This window comes from Zonotrichia albicollis, chromosome 17 (assembly GCF_047830755.1).
Source record: "Zonotrichia albicollis isolate bZonAlb1 chromosome 17, bZonAlb1.hap1, whole genome shotgun sequence".
NCBI classification, from domain to species: Eukaryota; Metazoa; Chordata; class Aves; order Passeriformes; family Passerellidae; genus Zonotrichia; species Zonotrichia albicollis.
The window spans coordinates 10,820,332-10,841,759 of record NC_133835.1 but is presented as its reverse complement, the minus strand read 5'-3'; the positions used below and the strand labels follow the sequence as shown (position 1 = coordinate 10,841,759).

Here is a 21,428-nt window from a genome sequence, read left to right as displayed (position 1 = left end):
CCAGAATGGGGTCTGCTGCAAGCAAGCAGGACAGGTTGGCTGAGTGCAGACATGGCCACGTCTGCCGCCGTTTATCTGCTATCCCCAGGTGACCTCCCCAGGGCCCTGGCCATCTTCACTTGGAAGCTGGGTGTAACTCAAGTTTCTAGAGATGTTCACTTGCTTCTCTGGGCACCAGCCAAGGGCAGTGCCTGCACTGCCAAAATCTCCCCTCGCTGCTGTAGCAATGGATGAAACTGTGAAGGTTGGAAAGATCCTCATAACGCGGGAGACACCACTGTGCTGGTGGTCCACACTGACCACGCTGACGGGGGCATTTCCCTGCCTGGCAATGAGGGTCCCCACTGCTCTCCACGTAGGGCAGAAAGTCCAACACCTCCCCAGCTTTCAGCACCTTTGGAAACACAGGAGGACAGACATGGCCAGACAATGAGGTGCCCAGGACATTGTGGTGAAGGACTTGGCCCCAGCATGAGGTTTTTGAAACGCAGTTCTTCCTTCTGTAAGGTGAAAATCGGGATCTTTTGAGTTTCTTCTCCACCTTCTCACCTGGAAACCTTTCTACCACAGAGGAAGAAATACAGATGAAAGAAAGGAAAGGAGAATAAAAGAACCAAAGCGGGAGGCAGCTGAAGGTTTTCCAGCATGGACAAGGTCTCCACTCTGTGTCTCTCAACGCTGGCACTTACCAAACATAGCCAGGGCCCCGCGGAACCTCGGGCCGGCACAGAGTAGTAAGATGAGCTCCCTCTTTATTTGGCCTAGCTAAAAATAGCAGAGGGGAAAAAAAAGGCAGAGTCAGGACCCTGCAGGACCAGTAGTCAATGGGCTGCGAGGAGCGATTGAACTCCAAGCCCTGCTCGGCAGGCTCCAGCTGACGGGCTATTTTTTGCCGTGGTTGACTAAATATGGTCAGGGAGGGAAGAGCAGGAGCAGGGGCCGCGCGCCCGGGGGTGCGTGTTTGGGATGCTTCGTTGGGTATATAAGCACTGGAAAGGTGGACTCGCGTCCTGACCAGAGCTGCCCCCTCCCTCCGCCAGCCCCCCCAGCCGTGTGCATCCCCCCGCAGCCTGACCCCCAGCCCGGGCTGACCCCCGGTGGGGGGGGGGGGGGGGTGACAAGGAGGAGGAGGAGGAGGGAAGAAGGGTGGGTGGGGGGGTGGGGGCGCAGGCACTTGTGCCGGCGCAGCCTCTCGCATCAAGGTGTGCTGCAATCCGGGCGGGCACGGTGGCTGCTCCTTAACCCGCGGCTGGCCGCGGCGCTGCTCCGCGCCCGCCCCGCGCAGCCCCCGCGGTACCGCGCTGCCTCCCCGCACCCCGCGGCTCCGCGCTGCGATGCGCTGCAGCCGCGGGCGCGCAGGGATGGAGTTGTGCCGGTGCCGGGCGGCGGGGGCGAGGTAAGGGTGGGTGGGAGGGGAGGGTTTGCCTGGTGATTTTATTTATTTATTTATTTATTTAATTTTTTTTTTTCCTCTCTCCAAGTGAGGACTAATCCCATCCCTGGGCCTGCTCTCTGTTCCCTTCCTGCATTAGAGATTGGCTATAAGGAGAAGGCTGACGGCTGCAGCATGAAGCGCATTATTACCTTGTGATTCCATGACCCTCCTCTATGCATCCCTAACTCTCGAAAGCTGATTCAGCTTTCAGCTAGTGCTCTGGTGAGTCCTCTGCTGCAACAGAAGCTCCTAACTGGTATGTCTTCTTTTTTTTTTCCCCCTCTCTCTTCTGCTCCCTGTCTTGCCTTTAACCGCTACCAGCTCAGCTTGGTTTAAACACTTTTCCTGGCCAATGCAGGACTTACCTGCCAATCCAACTTACCCGGGGACTTAAATGTGGTTTTCTGCATACACTAATGTATGTGTGTGTGTGTGTGTGCCTGTGTGGGGATTTGCTGGATGTGTGTTTAATCTGTGGATCGCTTAGGAAACCTCACCCCCCTCTTTTTTTTGTTCTGCTGTGGCATTCTCCGCATTTAAAAAAAAAAGAAAAACAAAAAACCAAAAACTAACAAACTGCAGAGCAAGCAGTGCACTAGAATAATCTGAACTGAAATGTTAGAACTTTGACATGCAACCGTTCTGCAAGGTTAAACCGGCCTTTAAATGCCTAATTCAGACACAGGCTGGCTAATGACACCTGGGGGGATTGGGGCTTTATTTATTTATTTGCAACAAACTAGTGCTATAAGCTGATATCAGGCAGAGCAAAAGGGTGAGAGGTGGTTAAACTTAGCCTAACTTGCAGTGATCTCAATGCTATAGTGATTAACTGTTAAAATGCCGAGAAATGAGTATTAATTACAGGCGCATGGTTTGTGGATGGTCAGGAAAGGAATATGGGGAGGAGGAGAACTTAGATTTCCCTGCAAGGATTTGGAATTCAGGTTACATGAAGTGTAGCATCAATTGACTGTTATTGCTTCTGCAACTCAGAGTTGACTGTGGTCATTATATTTTATATGATAGTGGTGGTACCTATCACATGAATATATAGACACCAGTTTGGTGAGGTGGGTACTGTGGTGCACACACACACTCATGCAGATTTAGGTACCTTTTATGGCATGCATATGGATATTTTATATGCATCTTTATGCATAGGTATATAAATGCTATATCCAAGCAGGTGTAATGTATCACCCAGACACAGCCCATCTCCAGGCTGTGTGGGGAGTGTGGATACAGGTATATATGTGTGCCTGTGCCTGAGGGAGTGTGCTCTGTGTAATTGTATAGGCAGAAATCCGTGATTTGTGCTGTCAGTTTAATTGCTGGGTTCCTCTCGAGCAGATGGTTGTGTCTGTGGCTCCCAAGGTCTGAGCCCAGTCTCTCTGCCATGGGCTGTGCTGGGATGAGCACCTGCCTCCACCTCATTCCTGCTGGCATCTCCCTTCTCCAGTGCCCAGCCCTACACAGGGGCTGGATACAAAGTCCCCAGAGGTTTGTGCTGCACAGCTTCAGTTTGACTTTGACACTTGGACCTGAGCAGCACCTTGAGCCCTGGGCAGAGCAGGGATATGATATACAGCATGTTGCTTTCCATCCCTCTCACCCCGCTCCTTCCCCTTTCGCCTTCAGGCAATACCTCAGGCTCTTCCCTCCCCTTTTATTTGCCCCTTGGCCTCTGCATGATCCAGGTCTCCATCCATTTTTCTCTCCAGAACAGCCACGGTTTCATTGCTCATGTTTTTCTGCCAAGAGCAAGCGCAGGAGCTCAGCGAGCCCAAGTGGGTTGAGGATAGTGGCTGATGCTCACCCACCACCACCCAACTCCTGGTGGTAGCTGGAGGATGGGATCCGCAGGGTACCTCTGATGTTACATTAAAGGCACCATCACGGCCATTTGTCTGCTCCTCCACCAAATGGCACAACCCTGGAAAGCATAAGATTGCACCCAGAACCTCAAAGCAAATTTAAATCACCATGATGAACTCTGCTGCTGTGGTTGTGCCATTGTCTTCAGTTCTAGAAAGGATTTATAAGGTCATTTTTTTAAAGCTCCTCCACAGGGCTCGCTTTAGGTGGCTGGCAGCTGCCATCCCGCTGGTCTGCAGAAGTTGGGGACTGTTTAGGACAGCCCATGTCAAATGCATTTGAGGAAATCAAATTGGGTACGAGGTCCAGATGTTTAACAGCCCAAGAAGTCCAGCGGCTGTCCTACTGCTGTCAGTCTGAAGGAAATTCAATAGCATGGAGTGCTTGGCTGTGCAACACCTCACCAAAACAAAACTTTGGTTTTGTTGTTTGTTTGGGGTTTTTTTATAAATTTGAATTACTTAGACTTTCCCTCACACTCTTCAGCTCTCCCTTTGCTTTAATTTCACTGCAGTCATGCATTACACCAGTGCCACAGCTCCATCTCTCTTCCCCTTAATCCAAACTAAAGGTTGAAATTTGCCTTTAAATGAGACAAATAATGATGGTTAAAGGGGCCAACAAACTGATGGAATGAGGGGGAAGCTGCACAGAGGCATGTGCTGGCGTTGCATGAGGGGTGTGAAGCGATTTTGGGGCTTGGGGCCGAGCCCAGCGGATTTACACCCGAGCCCCACGCGGCCTTTGCTTTCCAGCGCTGCTGGAAGTCGATGGGGTGCGGGGAAATATTTGCTCCCCAGCTAGCAGTGATATTTTAAAAAGCAGCGAGACGCATCGATGCAATTAGGTATTCCAAAGTGCTTAGTTTGCCACTTGCTAAGTTTACTTAAACCCTCTTTAAAGGGTTCATTAGAAGACTGCGAGGAACGGTAAAATTCATTAACACGGAGGCAGCCATTGCACATTTGCCTGTAAATTGGTATCGACCGGCGGCAGGTGAGGAGGCACCGTGCCCGCCCTGCTGAGCGAGCAGGCAGCGCCCGCCGTGACCTCCGCCGCGCTCCTGCCTAAATCCTGCCCATTATAGTCTCCCATTCAGCCCGGGCGGCCAGCGCAGCCCTGCCACTCGGCCCACATTGTTCAGGGAGCTTTAAAGCTCAGCACGGCTGCGAGGGAGGCGAGGCAGAGGGGCAGAGCAGGAGCAGAGGCAGGGCTGCGTGCGGGACCGAGCCTGGCCGGGCACGGCCGGGGCGCGCATCCCACGGGGGATGCGGGAGGAACTTGGCCCGAGCTGCCAGCACCTCGCTTTGAATGCCTTTTATGTCTGCGGGTCTTCCCAAAGCCCCTTAGCTGGCGTGGAGCTCAACCGGATGAGTTATTAGGAGCGATTTTTAATTATTTTTTTTTTTTATTTTAAATGCCCTGAACGTGCCAAACGGCATGTGCTGTCTTTTGGGGGTTGCTTATCTGTGGGGGTAGTGTCTCGCTCCCAGTGACCAGCAGAGGAAAAATCATTGGATTCACTAGGTAAGATGCTTTCTTCTTCCTATGCTTTAATCTCTACTTACTGATAAAGCAATCGCGTGTCTGGGGCTGATGAGTTCTCTTACTCTGGCGGATGGAGCAGTCATTCCCGGTGGTGGTTTGTAAATCAGTAGCTTGCCATTCGATTCTTGGCTTTCTGAAAACAAATTGGCTTTTTGTTTCCAAATTGTAGGATGGAGGCAATTGGGAATTGACAGATATTTAACTTTCTCCCTCATGGCTTTGTCTGGAATGAAACCCATATGCGTGTACAGCAAAGGCTTTCCTCTAAACCACGTTTTTGTCTTTTTTAAATGCTAGAAGTTTATGATTTAGAATGAAGCACCTACTTTTTAGGTGGAGTGGGAGGCTGGCTTTTACTCTGTGCCGTTTACGTTTCAAAGAGCCCCTGCTAGGGCAGCCACTGGACCTCTGCTGCTTTGTGTCCAGTGAATTATGCAGTTCCCCTTCCCAGGACCCAAAATCCATCATCTGCCGAGGGCTCAGCCCAGCATTACCGGCAAGGATGGGGAGCTGGGGTGTGTGTCTGTCTGCACATGGGCTGGGCAGGAGGAAAGTCTGCTGGTTTGAACTGAGCCGTAACTCACTCTCAGGATGTAAATTGTAAATCAGCGTTATTTTTCCTCCTGTGACCATATAAATGCGCATATTGAAACTACCTGCTTGAGAGACATACTTCTTTATATGCCCATATGAACCTGGCAAGCTATGGAATGTAAAGAAGTATGTATTTCAGGTGGGGATCCTTCTCAGAGGAGCAATGTGTGACCCCGGGCAAGGCGGGGGAGAAAGACAGACAGACTATTTTATATTATTATTTTTTTTTAACTGCCTGACCCGGCAGACTGACTGGGGAGTCAATTGATGATCTTGTTCCAGCGCGTGTATTGTTCTGTCACTTTGCCTGTGTCAGCAGGTGGAAATGCTCATCAGGACATTAAATATTCAATATGCTGACTGCGGCATGGGCTTTGAAAGGCGATGCCAGAGGAAAGCTGGCTGTCCGCTCCTGGGTTTTAACAGGGAGGCAGGCCAATCTCTCCCTTCTCCTGCTTCCCCACCGACCCTTTTTACCCCAAAAATAAGGCTGGATAGCAAACAAAGCTGACTGATCTTTAAATCTAGGAACAACAATAGGAGGTGGATGGTGGGGGGAGAAGAAGAGAAAGGAAAAGGAGACAACAGTTGTGACTCGGGCGTGCAGTGTTCTAGCTGTAAATTAGTGTGCAAATTCCGCTTTTTGAACATTTCCCGCATTAAAACTTTTTGCGCTTAAAACCGGTGAGGAGGACACCTTCCTTGTCAGTGTGGTGAGCCATCGAGTCAGCAGATGACAGCGAAAGCCAGAGGAGTGCTCTGAATATAGGGGTCTTAAATAAGAAAATTAGATCCTTTAATTCTGGAAGCCTTTTCCTTTGTAATATTTTCCAATGTAAAATAGTTGGGTGTTTTTTCAGGATCTTACAATAATGTGGCAAGATAAAAGAAATTTAGTTTAAAGACATGTTTAATGTTCTGCCTGGGCGGGAGTCACATCTGAGGGTTTAAAGCTTTCAGCCCCAAATTTCCTTGTGTTTCTGTGAAGTTGCAATGATGTGCAATGCTGAACTCCTCCAAAAGCCGCTCCCCAGTTCCCCAAACTCCAGTTTCCATCTCTGTGGGGCCACTGAGGGCAGCATTTTGCTTTTGAGTAGTTTCCCTGCAATCACAACCCTGTCTTTGCCTTGCTCACGGGCTCCTCAGGTATCGTCTGGTAGGTGTGCCAGGACGTCATGCAGAGGTTAATCAAGTCTTTCCCATGGCAGTATCCTGCCCCAGGCATGGGAACAATCGAGGCTCTGAGTTTGGATTTTGGGGAGCTTTTGTCCATCTCTATTCACGATGAGCACCGCCATCACTTGTTCCAGGTACACCAAGGGGAATCGAACTCAAGCAGGTGATTGTGAGTAGTGGGTGAGAAAAGGCAGGTTGGGCTATCAGGATTTCTTACCTGTAGGATTTGTGGGGTTTATTGAGGTGCTTGTTGTTGTTGTTGTTGTTTAAATTAAATACCATGGTTGATGGAGGCGTGGGCAGTGCTTAGCCCACTTCCCAGCAGAGGAGGAGCCTTTGCTCTTTCTGCCAGGTGGCTTTGGGAAGGCTGGGCTTGAACTGGAGGATAGTTGGTGTGTACATTATCCTGTTGGCTTTTTCAGATGCTCTGGTTGTGCTGGGCCCTGGAAAGCCGGGGTGCTCCTGGCTGGCTGTGGCGCAGTCCCTCAGGACCCGGCTGCAGGGATGCAGCAACCCCTGGGCTCAGCCCACCTGCAGCCACCCTGCCTGGGGACAATCCTTGGCCCCCATGACCCCACAAGGATCAGTCCTGTGGGTGTCCAGCCCCATTTTGGGATCAGACTTAAATATGAAACTGGTGGATGCTGGGGACGAGCTGAACCCGGGCAGGAAGGCACTGGTTCCATGCAGGACTGCAATTCTGCTCCTTTGTAAATCAGAAATGTTACCTTGAGTCTCTGGATGAAAAATGAGGACAATTCTCACCATTCTGAATATAACATAACATTACATCTAATATATAATTTATATATGAAATTCCCCTCCTTTCTTTGCTGACCCTTTGTCTCACTCCTTCTCATTTCCCTTCTCCTTTCTTTTGTCTTTTTTTTTTTTCCTTTTTTCTTTCTTTTTTCCATTTTCTTTTTCTTTTTCTTTTAAATTGTCTTTTTTCTTCCCTTCCTCTCTGTTTTCTTCCCCTTCTCAGCACAGGTTATACTAAAACCCCTGTACCACTGCATGTTGCTCTTTCAAAGGTGTTCATGGTTTGATTTACAGCAGATACCTGCATTTGTAATGCAATTTTTATCTCCTTCCCCCCGCCTCTCTGAATTAATACGCTTGTTAATCACATGGAATTGCTAACTTTAGGAAGTCGCTAAGTGCTCAGATTTATTTTTTATGTAAATATTTTCAAAGGTATAATTCTGAGCGCTGTCTCGCAGCATGGCAGCAGAGATGGGAAGCTTTGCATGGCAGGGGAAGCTTTGCCATGGATGGTGTCACCTGGGCTTGGATGGTGTTAAAAATGGATGTGGCCCCCCAAGAGCCTTGGTAGCCTTGCTGTTGACACCAATGGAAGCAGGTGGTGGCTGCAGGCCTTCACCAACCACTTTGCACCATCCTTCTGCTGCATGGCGGCTCTTCATCCCTTTTACACCTCTTTGGATTAAAACTGCGGCCGTTGCATTGCGCTGGGCCCGCTCTATTTTACAGCTAAATTAAAGCCAATTATCTTACGCTTTCTATAAATTTGTGAGCATCTCCTTGCCCTGAGAGCCATGGTGGGTGTGATACGAGGAGCACTGGTGCCGGGCCCGCAGCGCTGGGATGCTCAGGTGCACCCATCCATCCTGAGAGCTGAGGACTGTGCAGTGCCAGGCACAGAAACAGGAGCTCTGAGAATTGTAAAAGCCATAAATCCAGTGGACCAAATTAGTTAAATTTTTCTATTCTATGCCTCACAAAATCCAGCCGTTCTGGAGATGAATTCCCCGCATGTAAGCGGAACTACCGGCAGGTATAAGATGGATATTTCGCACGTGCACATGAGAGCACAGGGACAAATTTGTGCCATGCGGTTTTCCCTGGCGGGTTTTTCTTTTTTCTGTACTTTTGCCTGTTTGTTACATTGATGATCCATTATTACAGTTGTTACTATTACTTAATGTTGGAAGACAGGTGGTCCCATAAATTCTAGCACCCTCTATTTTTTTTTTTTTAAAGGGGGGGCATGTTTGCAATTCAAGTTTAATAGTGCATTCATCAAGAGCAATAAAGCATTTTATTGCACAAGTATTTCAAGGGATGTGCTGGCCCTGGTAAAAGCATTAGTAAAGGGGTGCATCAGCAATCTCATTTAAAACTGTCGACCCAACGTGAAAAATGTTGCGTTGAAGAATAAACTGCTATTAAGCATGATTAGATTGACCTGCAGGACAGATATTTTAGCTGCAGCAGCACAAGTCGATCAAAGTGAGCATCGCTTAGATTGCAAATTTTTTTTTTTAATGCCCTAAATTAAAAATGAAAGAGCCTCAGAATATTTAGGACCAGAGTGTGACTTTGGGGGTGAGATTTGTGCATTCGATTCGAAGCGGTTTGGGAAAGTGGGGAAAGGGGGAAAAGGTATTAATTGCTGCCCCTTTAGCATACATTGAAAATATGTTACTCAGATCAACCAATCAAAAAAGAAATTGTGCTGACTCAGCACTCGGGCTAGTCTGCACGTCCGATTGCAGAAGAGATCAGCACTGCACTGCAGTATCTTTCCCTGCCTTTGACACCAGCCTAGCTGGGCAGGGCTTCCCTTGTGTTTCCCAGGACTGGTTTAGGCCAAGAACAAGAGAAGGCCCTGAAGAGAGGAGGAGAGAGTCAAGGTTGTACGAGCCTCGAGCTGCTAACAATCCTTTTTAGTCAGTAAGAAAGAGCTTCCATGCTAGGTTTGCCCTGCCAGATGCAAGCGGCATGAATTGCTTGGGAATATATCTATTTTTAAAGACTTTCACCACATCTTGCACTTAGCAGTGACTGTGGGCGAGGGGGTGGTGTGTTCCTAGCAGGAGAAATATCCTCGCTCCTCGGCTCGGATCCCTCCCCGGAAAGCCCAGGGCTGATTTCAGTGCCGCACTGGCGGGTGCCTCCCAGAGAAGATGCTGGGTTAAATGTTTGCCGCGTGATGCTGGAGTTGCTCTCGACCTCAGCCAGGCGGACAGCGATGCTGAGAGCTGCCTTCCCTCTGGGATGCAAGGGTCACGCTGAGAGCAGCCCAGAGCTCCAAGGATGGGAGCCAAGAGAGGACATGGACTCCACTGCTGGCTCGCTGAGGTTGCAGACAAGTTGTGTCGCTCGCCTGCCTCAGTTTCCCTCCGAGGCAAAGCAGGTCCTTGCTGAGGAGTTGTTGAAGCTGTGTTTGCACTGTGAGGCTGAAGGTGGAGGTGGCCAAGGCAGGTGGAGGTGATGATGTGAGGGCAAGTTTGTTCTGGTTTGGTTGGCATTGGCCTGCACAGTTCTGCCCTGTGTGTATTTGGGGAGACGGCACAGCCTGCCTGGACTGTGCCCCTCTGCCTTTGTGCTGTCATGCAAATACTTATCTGCATTCCCCACACCTTGGAACAGGTGCAAGGTGTGAGGTATGGAGCTGGACCTCAACCATGAGCCCATGGAGCTGTGGATGCCTGGGGGTACTGGGAGCCTGAGATACTGGGGGTATCCCAGTAGGATGAGGGGTGATGGGGTCCGTGGGGTGCTCCAGCACTGTGGGCCTGCTCGCTGGTCACCAGTGTGATCCTGTGTGCTGGGTGACACTGCCAGCACCAGGTTGGGCTATGCCAGCCTTGACCAGCTGTACATGCCCAGCTCTGAGCACTTTGGTGGGCATCTCCAGGTGGAGCAGTGTCCCTGTGGGCTGCTGTCTCCTGACCACTGCAGCACCCCGTGATGCTGTTGAGGTGTTTTTGCCTGCACTGTGTAAGCAGCACTGGCGAGCATCCCTGGGTTAGTCTGTATTTTTCCAGAGCAGTCTGTACGGAGGAGCTGCGCTGGTGGATGACCCCCTTGTGTGCAAGGGGAAGGCTTTCAGACACAGATACGTCTTGACTAAAGCAGGATTTGATAGTCAAAGGTTTTAGCAGTTGGAACAGTTGCTGGTGGTGCTCAGGAGGCTCAAGGGAAGCAGGTGACTGACATCTCCAACAGATGCAGGGTTTTCCTTTTTTTTTCCTTTTCCATTTTTTTTTCTCCTGAAGCACAGAGCCGTGCCTGCAAATGCCTCGCCATGCCCAGATATGGCCTGTGCTGGGACCTGTGCCGCTATCTAAAAAAGCCCTGGGCAGACTGATGAGCCTGGGGGGACTGGGGAACAACTGCTATAAATAGTGCTCATTCTCAGCTGCCCTTCTGGGTGGACAGGATTAGGTGGCATCTGGGCAGCCAGGAGGCGTGGGACTCGTGACCACCAACCGCAGAAGTCACCCAGCAGCTGTAAGGACAGGAGCCATCCCTGCAAAGACCTTACATAGGCAAGTCAACCCTGGCATTTGGGGAGTCGGATAAAGCCACGGGAGCAGGAATCCAGTGGCCTAAGAGCAATCGAGAATAAAGTTCACCGCAACGGCCGCTTCCAATCTGAGCTGTGACCTGGCATTGGACTTGGCTTTTGGCTTTTCAAGCTGTTTGGTGCAAGCAAAGGAAGGTGTCAGGAGGGAGATGGTGACATGGGAGGCAAAGTGTCACAAGGAGCTGTTGCGATGAAAAGACTGGTGTTCCCTTCTGGGAGGCTGCGGGTTAATTTGCTTGTTAATTTCCTGGCAAGTGAGACTATTGGAAGCTCTGATTTAATATTTGTGTTTACTTTGGGTAAACAAATTAACAAAAAAAACGCAAGTCTTAATAATTTAAGACACCAGCTTGATTGAAGCTAGCAGAAAGTAATGAATCTCATGCGGTCAATTCACTCCCAACCTGACAGGATGTGGGCAGTGCCTGGAGTCCATGGCCATGGGGATGTGGGGTAACTGATCCCTAAAAGTGAGGGGTGCTTGTAGCTATGGACTGCAGGAAAGTGAAACAGCTTCTGAAGGAGGAGAGGAAAAGGACTGTGTTGTGCTTGACTTAAGCTCAGCTTTGAGTATTTGAAGCGAAATGATGGAGCAGGGAGTGAGGAAGGCTTGGCCAAACAGAGGAGGTGGCTGTGCAGGTGATACCTGAAAGGGATGTCCTGAAATGTGTGCAGTGGAAGATTGGGGACAAAATTATGGAGCAACACTGCAGCTTGCCTCTGAGCAGGTCTGCTGTGGGATGGGCACTGGAATGTGCAGGCAGGGTGAGATGGGTATTTGTGTCCAGACTTTGCCCCTTCTGTCCCTCACGGTGTCAGGGCTGTGCTGCACCACTTTGCCTTCTTTAAATTAAGCCAGCTTTGTCCTAAAGCCTTGTCTTTGAGACAATAAGATGCACCCGCTAAAATCTATTGTGCCATTTTTGCAAAGCCCAGCAAAAGTCGCCCGTGCGCCGTCCCCTCCCTGTCCTCCACGCTCATTTAGCCTATTTGAAACTGAATTTATTCCTGGGAAGGTCCCCATCAATTTGACTTGCTCTTTTGTTGACAAGTTTATTAAAAACCTGGGCAACTACATATTAAACTTTTATCAGTGTCGAGGAAGAATACGTCCTTTGAGTGGCCACAAAAGTTATGGATTGGGGCTTAATGTTTCTTGTTCCACCATTTGGCTGAGTCAGCGTAACAAATAAAAGCTGCTACTTCTTTTTTTTCCCTTTCTTGAGAGACAGTCCCCTTAACAGTGTAAGCAACTGTGTCCAGTAATGCAAAAAAAGGTTTCAGTTCTGGGTAAACATGAGGGTTTTTGTTTCTCTTTGTGCCCATAAGTCTTGAATAATTTGAATAACTAATATAAAATAAGAAAATATGAACCCTGGAGAAAGTTCTTGTTGCTTAGCTCTGAGCCAATAGTTTTGGTGAAATAACTGTTACTTTATAGTGTTTATATTTCAAAAATTGCTGCAAATTAATAATTGTTGTACTGCAAGTGATGTGTTTTCTTCCAGTGTGAGGGTAGGAAGGGGTTGGAGCAATGTTTGGTTGGGGATGTCCCTTTGTGCCGCTGCAATAGGGGATCTTCACTCTTTTTCTTTAGTCATAAGATGAAACAAAGAGGAGGGCAATATGTTGCACCAAAGATGTTAAAAATAAAGCGTTAGAATTGCATAACCTAGTTCCCATTTTGCCGTGCAGCTGAGTTTTTAGGAGTTGAAAGAAGCCTGAGAAATAATTGGTGGGAAGGAGTTTAGACTGATAAAACAACAGTCAGGCAGGGGGGAAAAAAGTGAGCATTGGTGGGACTAAGCCACAATTCTTAAACTCTGCTGGGCAAAAAAATAAATAACACAGCATCTTTCTCTGCCTGTCACCGTGTCCAAGGATTTTTTAGTTCTTAAGCAGGTTTGCTGGCATAATTTGTCAAGTCCAGCCGGGAGGTTTCCGTGTGACAGCCGATTGTTTTTCACCAGGCACAGTGGTGCACCAGAGCCGTCCTGCTGGCTCGAGCAGCTCCATAATTAGACAAGAGTTAACATTCCTGCATGAGGTGCTCATCCCTCCTGGCCAGGGCATGGCACAGCCCATCCTGCGCCGTGCAGGAGCGTTCTGGACAAATCCCTCTGCCTCCAGGAGTTTATCTGCATCACCATTTGCTCCAATTATAACTAATTGGACACATATTGCATTTTCATAGAATCTAATTTTCTATTGATTTTAACGGGACTGCTGGTGTTTTGTACTATTAAGTGGTATCTCCTATCAGTTGCTGTTTAAAAACGCTGAGTGCACTCCCCTGTATGGGATTATGCAGTCAGCACATGTTTTAAAACCTGTTTAATTGTTAGGACCATAAAATGCACAAACTGTATTAGGGAACGGCTTTGTTCTCTTTTGAGAGTGTGAGTGGCAAAACAAAAAACTCCAACTCCACAACTATTTTCACAGCCGGTTTCAGGAGGTGCAGCTCCCAGAGACCTGCTGAGAGAAAAGAGTTTTGGAGGGACCCTCTTGATCCCACATGGAGCCAGCTCCCTCCAGGTAATGATGCTCTGCACTGCTGGAACAGAGCAGGTCCTGCTTGACTGTTGTTTTTACAGGAGGCCCAGGACCAAAATTTGGGTTAAGGCAGAGATAAGGTCACTTTAGATGCTCTGTATAATGAAGGAATAAGGTGATAACTGTAGGGTTTGGACTTTATTCCCTGTCATAGATATTGCCATGTACCTGGGCAATACACCCAAATAAAACCAGACTATCAAATGAGCCATTTCATTCCAGCAAGTACTCCTTGAAGCAGGGTGAAAGCAACAGTCCTCCATTTAAAGAAGAGAATATTTAAAGGAGATATTTAGGGGACGAAGGGAGAGGTGGCCTGGCAAAGAGCACTTCCAGCAATGCAGGGGGATGGCTGGCTCAGGGAAGTTGGATAGCAGCAGTAATGGTGGAGAAGGCAGATTAAAGGAGGTGGAAATGATGTTTTGGGGCAGTTGAGTTACCCCGGGGTGCTGGTGAGTTTGCTGTCAAGTCACTGCCTTGGCTGCTCATTAGCAAGAGCCATGTTGTGTCTGTTGGAGACAGGTGAGTTCATGAGGGTGTATAAATTAAATAGACACTTTATTAAGTTCAGGTAATAGTTTTGGTTTGAAAGACTGAGTGGCTACTGCAATGTCAGCAACTGTCTTAGTGCACAAAGGAACTGAATGCTTTTTAATTAAGTCAAATAAAATCCAAGCAGAAGGCTCTTGAGCCTTGTCTGGAGTCTACTTTTTGGGTTGAACATCTTTAATTTTAGAAATGTTAATAAAACACAGTCTACTTTTTCCCTGTAATAATATAAGTTCAATTAATATTTGATGTCTGTAAGGAAAAGGATAAAAGCAGCGAGCTTGTATTTTCTGGTTTACAAATGGCACATTGGGCAGAATCCTGCAACTGTGGCATTGATTTAAACATCCTCACAAAGACACCATGCAATAAAGTTGAATCATCTGCAGTATAAGTATGTCTGTTTGGGGGAAAAAATAGCAATGTGAGAGAGTAGACATTTTCCTGTATTATCAAAAGCCACTTCATTTTGAGGAAATTTCCTCCAATTTAGTAATGTTTGGATGGAAATCAAATAACACATTAGCTTTGGGAAAGGGGAAAAAAAAACCTTCCAAAGCTAATTACAAAGGGAATGTGCACTTCATTAAGATAAAGCTGTAGGAAATCAATGTTCTGTATTGTTGTTTTTTTCCTTTTGATTGGATTTTAGAATGATAAATTGTTCATGCATTTGATCTAAAAATGATTTGTTTATTCAGATGAAGAGCAACAGTACTTTGTCTCATTTGGCCTTTTAGCTTATAATGATAATGGCTTGGAGGGCTGCTCATTTCTCAAAAGTGTATTGGACTGGAATAGGCAGGAGATTTCTGGACTCAGAAGGATGGGCCCCATGCAAGGGTTTGTTGTAGGCTAATTCTATTGCATGTTGAATCTTCTGCTTCATTAGGAATATCGACAAATGCTGATAAATTCTTTGCCTTTTCTGTACTGTCTATAACACGTCTTTATTAGAATATTGAGGCTGAAGTGGAAAGATCTGCAATAGAGGAGATTCTCATGTTGGGTGCTGCTGATCCTGCTTGCCACAGCGCTGGGGACTTTTGCCCATTTTCCTGGGTATAATCCTGGACAGCAGAGCCAGCAGCCAGGCATAGGCACCACAAAAGGGTCACCAGAGAGGGAAAAGCCAGGCTTGTGTTTGTCCTGCTATTCTGGCTTTGATTCACCTCTAGCCCCTGGCTCTCACTCCTCATGCCCATGGCTCTCCAGTGCCACCCCACAGCTCCTGAAGGCTTTGCCCAGCTCAGGATGGCAGGGCCATGTGCAGGGAGGGACCAGCACCTGCTCCTTCCACACCTTTCCAATGCAGGGCCCAATTTCATGAGGAGATGATTAGACCTGGCTGCTCTGGACACCAACCTGACCGTGCTGGTGTTGGTGGTTGATGTTTTGGGTCTGGTTTGGGGTGCTGCCACAGGCTGCACTTGCAGCATGGGCACGGGCATGAAGGGAGAGCAGCACCGATCCCTGTCTGGTTGTTAGGACTGGCAAACTCCGCTGCCAGGTCTTGCCTTTTGAATCCCTCCTATTCCACAGAGGAGGGGGCCCACAGGCATTTGGAAGTGAGCCTCACTAGAGAGGGCAGGGGCTTGATCACAGCTCAGACCTCTGACCACATCTGTAATCTGTCTTGTTAGGGTGGCTGGTACAGCCCCAGAGCCGAGCCTGGCAGTGCCTGAGCTGGCAGAGACCAAGTCCCCGTGGGTTGCAGCCCTCTCCTGCTTTATAATGTGGGCTGCTCTTTCTCAGCTGCTGGGAAAGCCTCACCACCAGAGAGACATCATTAGTTTTGATTAATGGCATCCAGAAGAGAAAACCTAATTTTCTAAAAAGGAAAACCTTACCCATAACTCACTGCAGAGAATTTAAACAAAATGTTATAGAACATCCACGCTGACTCACATTGATTTCATATATGTTCCAAGGCACTCCCCAAAGCAAAGCAGGGGGAGTGGGGACAGCTCTGGTCCCCAGCAGAAGATGCTCAGTATAACCCCACATCTCTCTCCCACAGTGCTGCTTTCAAAGGACTGACCCCAAATCAACAGGGCTGGGACAGTGCACACACACCTGGGGAGCACACTTTGTTTGAGGTGGTGATGCTCAGGCAGTTTGATGAACTCTATCCCAAAATCCATGTGCCCATCAGGACTTAGCTCTGTACAACCTCAGTCACTAACGGCATTTCCACCTGTACCCAATCACCAGCAAATAATTACTTCCCTTTGCCTCCCGTAAGTTACCAAAGGATGAATTTAATACTTCCAGGTCTTCACTGTCTGAGTTTCCATTTAGTTCCTTGGCTTGATTGTCTCTTGAAAAGGTACCTACAGATAACTTCATTAAATTAATTGTAGAGCTCTTTTTAAGGAGCTATTCTCTCTCCCTTTCTCTCTCCATCTCTCTCTCCATTTATTTATAGGCAGCTTAGAGTAACGGGTTTGGGCAGTTAAGCGATCTGCAGTGCTTGCCGTGACAATGCGAAGCCTGTAATTCTTCAGCAGATAAAATGATGGCCCACTTGCAATATTTCTGTGTGCAGAGGTTCCAAGCACAGGTGCTTTTCCCTAGTATCATCTTGCAACATGGTGGGCTGCGAGGGAGAGGGGGGAAAAGTCACCTTTGCCTTATGACGCATATAAATTCTTTAAATAGGTTATGCACATGGCAATGTGCAATATCTGCGCGTGGCTCCGGGTTCAGGAGGAAAGGCCTGACTTTATTGGCTCCCACTGCAGAAGTGATCGGAGCTGCTGTGATTTTTAAATTTGATTTACTGGGTTATTTTTAGCTGTGGGGTGTTCATGCTGCAGGGCTCTCCAGGAGAAATCAACACCCCAGTGCTGAGATGTGAACCATCATGGGAGTGACTTGGACAGCAGCGGTGTAGCGGGGATTTGCTTTCCCCATTTGGGGACAAATTGCCAGATTATGAGATTGCAAGAAAGAAAAGCTTTTTTTGTTTGTTTTTTTTCTTGTTTCCTTTCATTCCTCCCTTTTGTTTCCTTTCCATCACTTTCCTGTTGGTTTCTGGTGATGGAAAATACAACCATTGCTTGAGCAGGCCTTAAACCTTCTGAAAATGCTGATTTTAATGGTAGATGAGAAAACACAGGAGGCTTCACAGTAGGGAAGCAAAGTTTGCTAACCTCTAAAAAAAGACTTCAGGTGTTCCAGCCTTTTTCCTCCCATTTTTCAAGGAGAGCCCTGAGGGGAGAAGAGTTCTGCAGCCTGAGTTCCTTGGCTGTGGGCTGGGCTGGTTGTAGCAGACGACATCTGTGCTGCTGCGTGTTAGGTGTCACTTCAGACACCAAAACAGGGCGTGGAGGAGGACAGCACACCATAAAACACTGAAAGGAAAGGAGGCAGGAGGTGATAATTAAAGCATCTGGATGAAAACAGTAGCTTAACATTTACTTATGTCACACTGTAATAGCAACGTGGCTCTCAAAACAGACAGAGCCAAATATCAAGTTTAAAAGCGCTTCAGGCTGATGGTTACTGCTGCAGACTATTCCACTGCTGTTCAACCTGCCTCTTTAATTCAGACCCACTCTTCAGCTGTAGCCTCTAAGAAGCTTAAATAAATCCTGACTGCCTGAAAGTGAAGCCATTTGAACCAGTGCAGCATCAGGCAGCAAGTTCAGAAGAGGTCCAGGCAGCTGGGAAAGAAAAGACCCCGAGGAATTCTCTTCTCTGCTGCCGCAGCCCGTGAGGCCAAATGCTTTGCTAAAGCTGGTAAAATGGAACCAAATCAACTGTTCAATGGATTTGGTCCCCTTCAACCAGCTGTAGCTGTGCATTGATCTCTCAGACGCACCTTGGAGGATGAAATACTTGAACCCGACCAGGGCGGCTCAGGTAGAAGACAAATGGCCACTTGAACACTGCTGATAAGGAAATGATGATGATTGGCATCTACAGATCTATCACCCAGGCTCTAAACTGGTGGGCTGAGCCTAAGTCATTATGTGGTTGCCAGTCAATTCTGCCTAAGGGAGACCACTCAAGATTGATAATCCCTATCACCCTCCTGATCCATTGATCTCAGCTGTAACCCAGTGTGTTCCCACTGCAAATGCTGTGCATTTTCATGTGTGTTTGCTCATGCCCACCCAGGAGGCCCGTGCCTCAGTGTTTCATCTGCTGCAAGGAAGAATAAAGGTTTTGATCTGAAGTTCCCTCCTTGTGTTTTGTACCATGCGCCGAGATTGCTCCTTCAACAGCTCTAGTGAAGAAATCATCTGTTACAGGGCTGCCAGAGCTGGGAAGGAGTGAGGAATACCCCTGCTTCCTCACTGCCCCAAACTGCAAATATTCACTGTCTGCATTAGCCAACAGTGTTTTTTTTGGTTAATGAGATATAAGCTGTGCTCCTAAAAAAGAGTTCCCTCTTTGACTTTGTTGACCTAAAAGACTTGTAAAGTCTCTACCCCAGCCTGGTCCTTATAAGCACTAATGTTATGCTAATGGAGTTAAAGAAAATCGCTCACTTTCCCGTGTAATAATGATTGGTGGGAAAGTAAGCTGGGCGTCATCCTTTCCTGGCCATCGTAAATCTATAGGACTCTCACGAGCTATGAATATTGCAGCTTTAATGAGCCATTTGGATGCAAAAGTCTGATGGGAGATTATTCATGTCTTTACTTCTTAACAACACCTGGCCCAAGTTAACCCCTGGCATGAGAGTGTGCAGAGATTTGTCTCTTTTCACACGCTAGAAATTAGGTTTACTTCATTTCACATCCCTGGTCCTTTAGGTACTATTTAAGTGTTCTTACTAGGGCCAAGAGTATTCATGTGCTTCAAGATAAGGAGTCGTTTGATGGATCTGAGGCTTAACATGCATCTAATATTTATGTCACTGGGTATTTAAAAGGCAAAGACATGAGGAGCAATGTTACTGCAGGACTGCCTTTCCTCAGCTAAAAGGAAAATAGTGCTAACTCAATCCTGCTGGCTCATTTTTCTGCACTTTAACAGTGCCTAAACATCCATGTCGATATCCTACTGAAGTCTAAATGTGTTTTTTTTTCTCCATATACTTCAGTCAGACCAGGCACATTTTCCTTCTTGCCACCAACTGATTTCTTAGGAACATGTAAAAGAAATTACAGGTTCTATTTTTTAATTTATTTATCTTCACAACTGCAGCATCTTTCTAAGCACCCAGTGATGCACCCAAAAGAGCTTTGGTCTGCCCTGATAGAAGACTGCAGAGAATGTAAAATGCATTTGTTGATGTTTTTGCCTGCAAATAGAGGAAAAGGAGCAGCTTTAACAAATCCCTGTATTAGAATGGAAGCAGTTTGCAGCCGTGGGTAGTGAGGGTGCTCATTGCTTTCCAGCTGAAGCCTCACAGCACAGCTCTGCCCTTGGCAGAACAGCCAAGTGGCCACCACCTCTGTACCTCTGAGTCACCTCTTGACACGTTATCTGCCCTGGATGATTAATTGCTTTGTAATTATCCATGCTGGTTTCTGTGCACTACTCAATCCCAATTTCTAATTCCCATCTCAGAAGCATCAAGCAAAGGCATCTGCTGAGGCACAAATGGCTGTCCAGGCAAACCACCTCAACGTTGTCACTGCCCATCCTGAGATTCCTGAACATCCTTGGGATGACAGCACAAGGGAAGGGAAATCCTCAGCACAAGTCCCTAATTGCTGGCAGTCTGGGCTGTGAATGATGTTAGGACTCTAGAGGAAAAGGTTGAGTAGAAACAGATGCTTCCAGCAGGTTGTGGCCTGGGTTTCCAAAATACCATGCTCCTCCCGCCTGCTCCCACAATCTGGGTTATTTTCTCTTGTTCCCCAGAGCTGCATCCAATTTAAACAACACCATTATTAACATTCTTGCTTGGTAATGATAATTAAGTTACTAAAAAATGTCAAATGGGGAAGCTGGAGGCATTGCAACTTGAATAAAACCAGGGAAGGTAAATGAATTATTTTTTTTCCTTAAAGAAGCTTGGTACCCCCAAAGCCACCTTGAATAGCAGGGAAGTTTGCAGTTCTCTGGAAGCAAGAGAAGATATGAATACACAGGGATCCCAAAAGTTGGGCCATGCATTTAAATGCCTAAATGTGCATCCCACCTTCAGGCACCCATGCTTGAAAATTTCTGGCTATGTTTTTATTGCCTAATTATGCCTTTATGGAATGAGAAATTCAGTTCACTTAGCATGGAACTTCTTTAACAATACAGCCATTATGGTCCAGTCAAGGAAATATGAGGCCCAAGGAGAAGGCAGCAGGTAGACTTCAGGGGAGCTCTCTAGGGACTGATAATGTGTAGGAAGAAACATAAGGCATGGGCCAAAACATTGTAAATATCCTTCCTAACAATTTGTGTTTCAGCCTTGCTCACTCCCAAATCCTTCTTGAGGCAACAGCAGGGTTTGGAGCTCATTGATATCCACTCTTTGCAGCCAGGAGCTGTCCGGATCCTGAACCCATCCATGGTCTGAAAATTGGATCTGCTCCAGTCGATTTCCCATAAAGCACAGCTCTGAGTGAAAGTCTTACCGCTGACTTTGAAAATCCCAGGATCAGGTCCTGGCTAAGTCATTAGAAACCTTTAGCCAACCATCCTTAACTACATCAAATCTAATTGTGTCCCATATCCACTAAGAGGCTGCTCTGATGGCTCACCAGACACTGCTGGTTTCCTGGAAACCCTATTAGCTTCTCAAACAAGGCAATCCTGAGGACTCAGTCCTGCAAACCTTTTGTGCAAATATTAAATAACAGCGAATAATTAGCAAGAATAATCCTTTTTGCTTGACCCTCTTCTGTAATAAAGACCTTTGTCGGCGAATGCAAACGTTATTTTGAGGAGCAATTCATAATCTAGAGCTGCTGAACACATCAGCCTAAATACACTAATACTCTAATATCCATATTTGTGCAGGAGTTAAGACAGACAAAAACAGGCACGTTCTCTGTCCCAAAGACCTGAGAGCATTCACCAGTTAAGCACAGGAAGAGGAGGTGGCAAAACAGAGAATCCACTTCTGCCTTTGATCTTCAAATGTCTCAGGCAGTGTGATCAGATCAGCCAGATTCTGTCCATGGAGTGTTTTTCTGCACATCCTTTTCCTTCACCTGTTTTTCTTTTATTTATTTATTTTTTTTTTCTGAGAGGGGAGAGAAGAAAGGGCAAGCAAGCCAACAGGCAGATAATTGTTCTGTGCTGACAGTTTGTCAAGTGATGGAAGCACAGTTTTAGTCCAGGGATCTGCATTACAGTGGCGAGCGAGCAGAAGTCTCTTCTTTTCCTCCCAGATGGCATTGACATATAGCCTGAAGGGGCAATCAGGATATAAAGCTAAAGATGGTTAAAGACATT

At 47.2% G+C, this 21,428-nt stretch overlaps 1 long non-coding RNA gene across 6 annotated transcripts; it reads left to right on the top strand.

Annotated features, from left to right (window-relative positions):
* Positions 1-826: 826 nt before the first annotated feature.
* On the top strand, positions 827-18,255 carry LOC141731074 (uncharacterized). 6 transcript variants are annotated; one of them, XR_012582982.1, is made up of 2 exons: positions 827-953; positions 1,482-18,255. It is a non-coding gene; the product is annotated as an uncharacterized LOC141731074 (long non-coding RNA). The 6 variants fall into 6 exon arrangements; XR_012582985.1 differs by lacking the exon at positions 827-953 and adding an exon at positions 993-1,146 and having other exon boundaries at positions 1,533-18,255; XR_012582981.1 differs by lacking the exon at positions 827-953 and adding an exon at positions 993-1,146.
* The last annotated feature ends 3,173 nt before the right edge of the window (positions 18,256-21,428 follow it).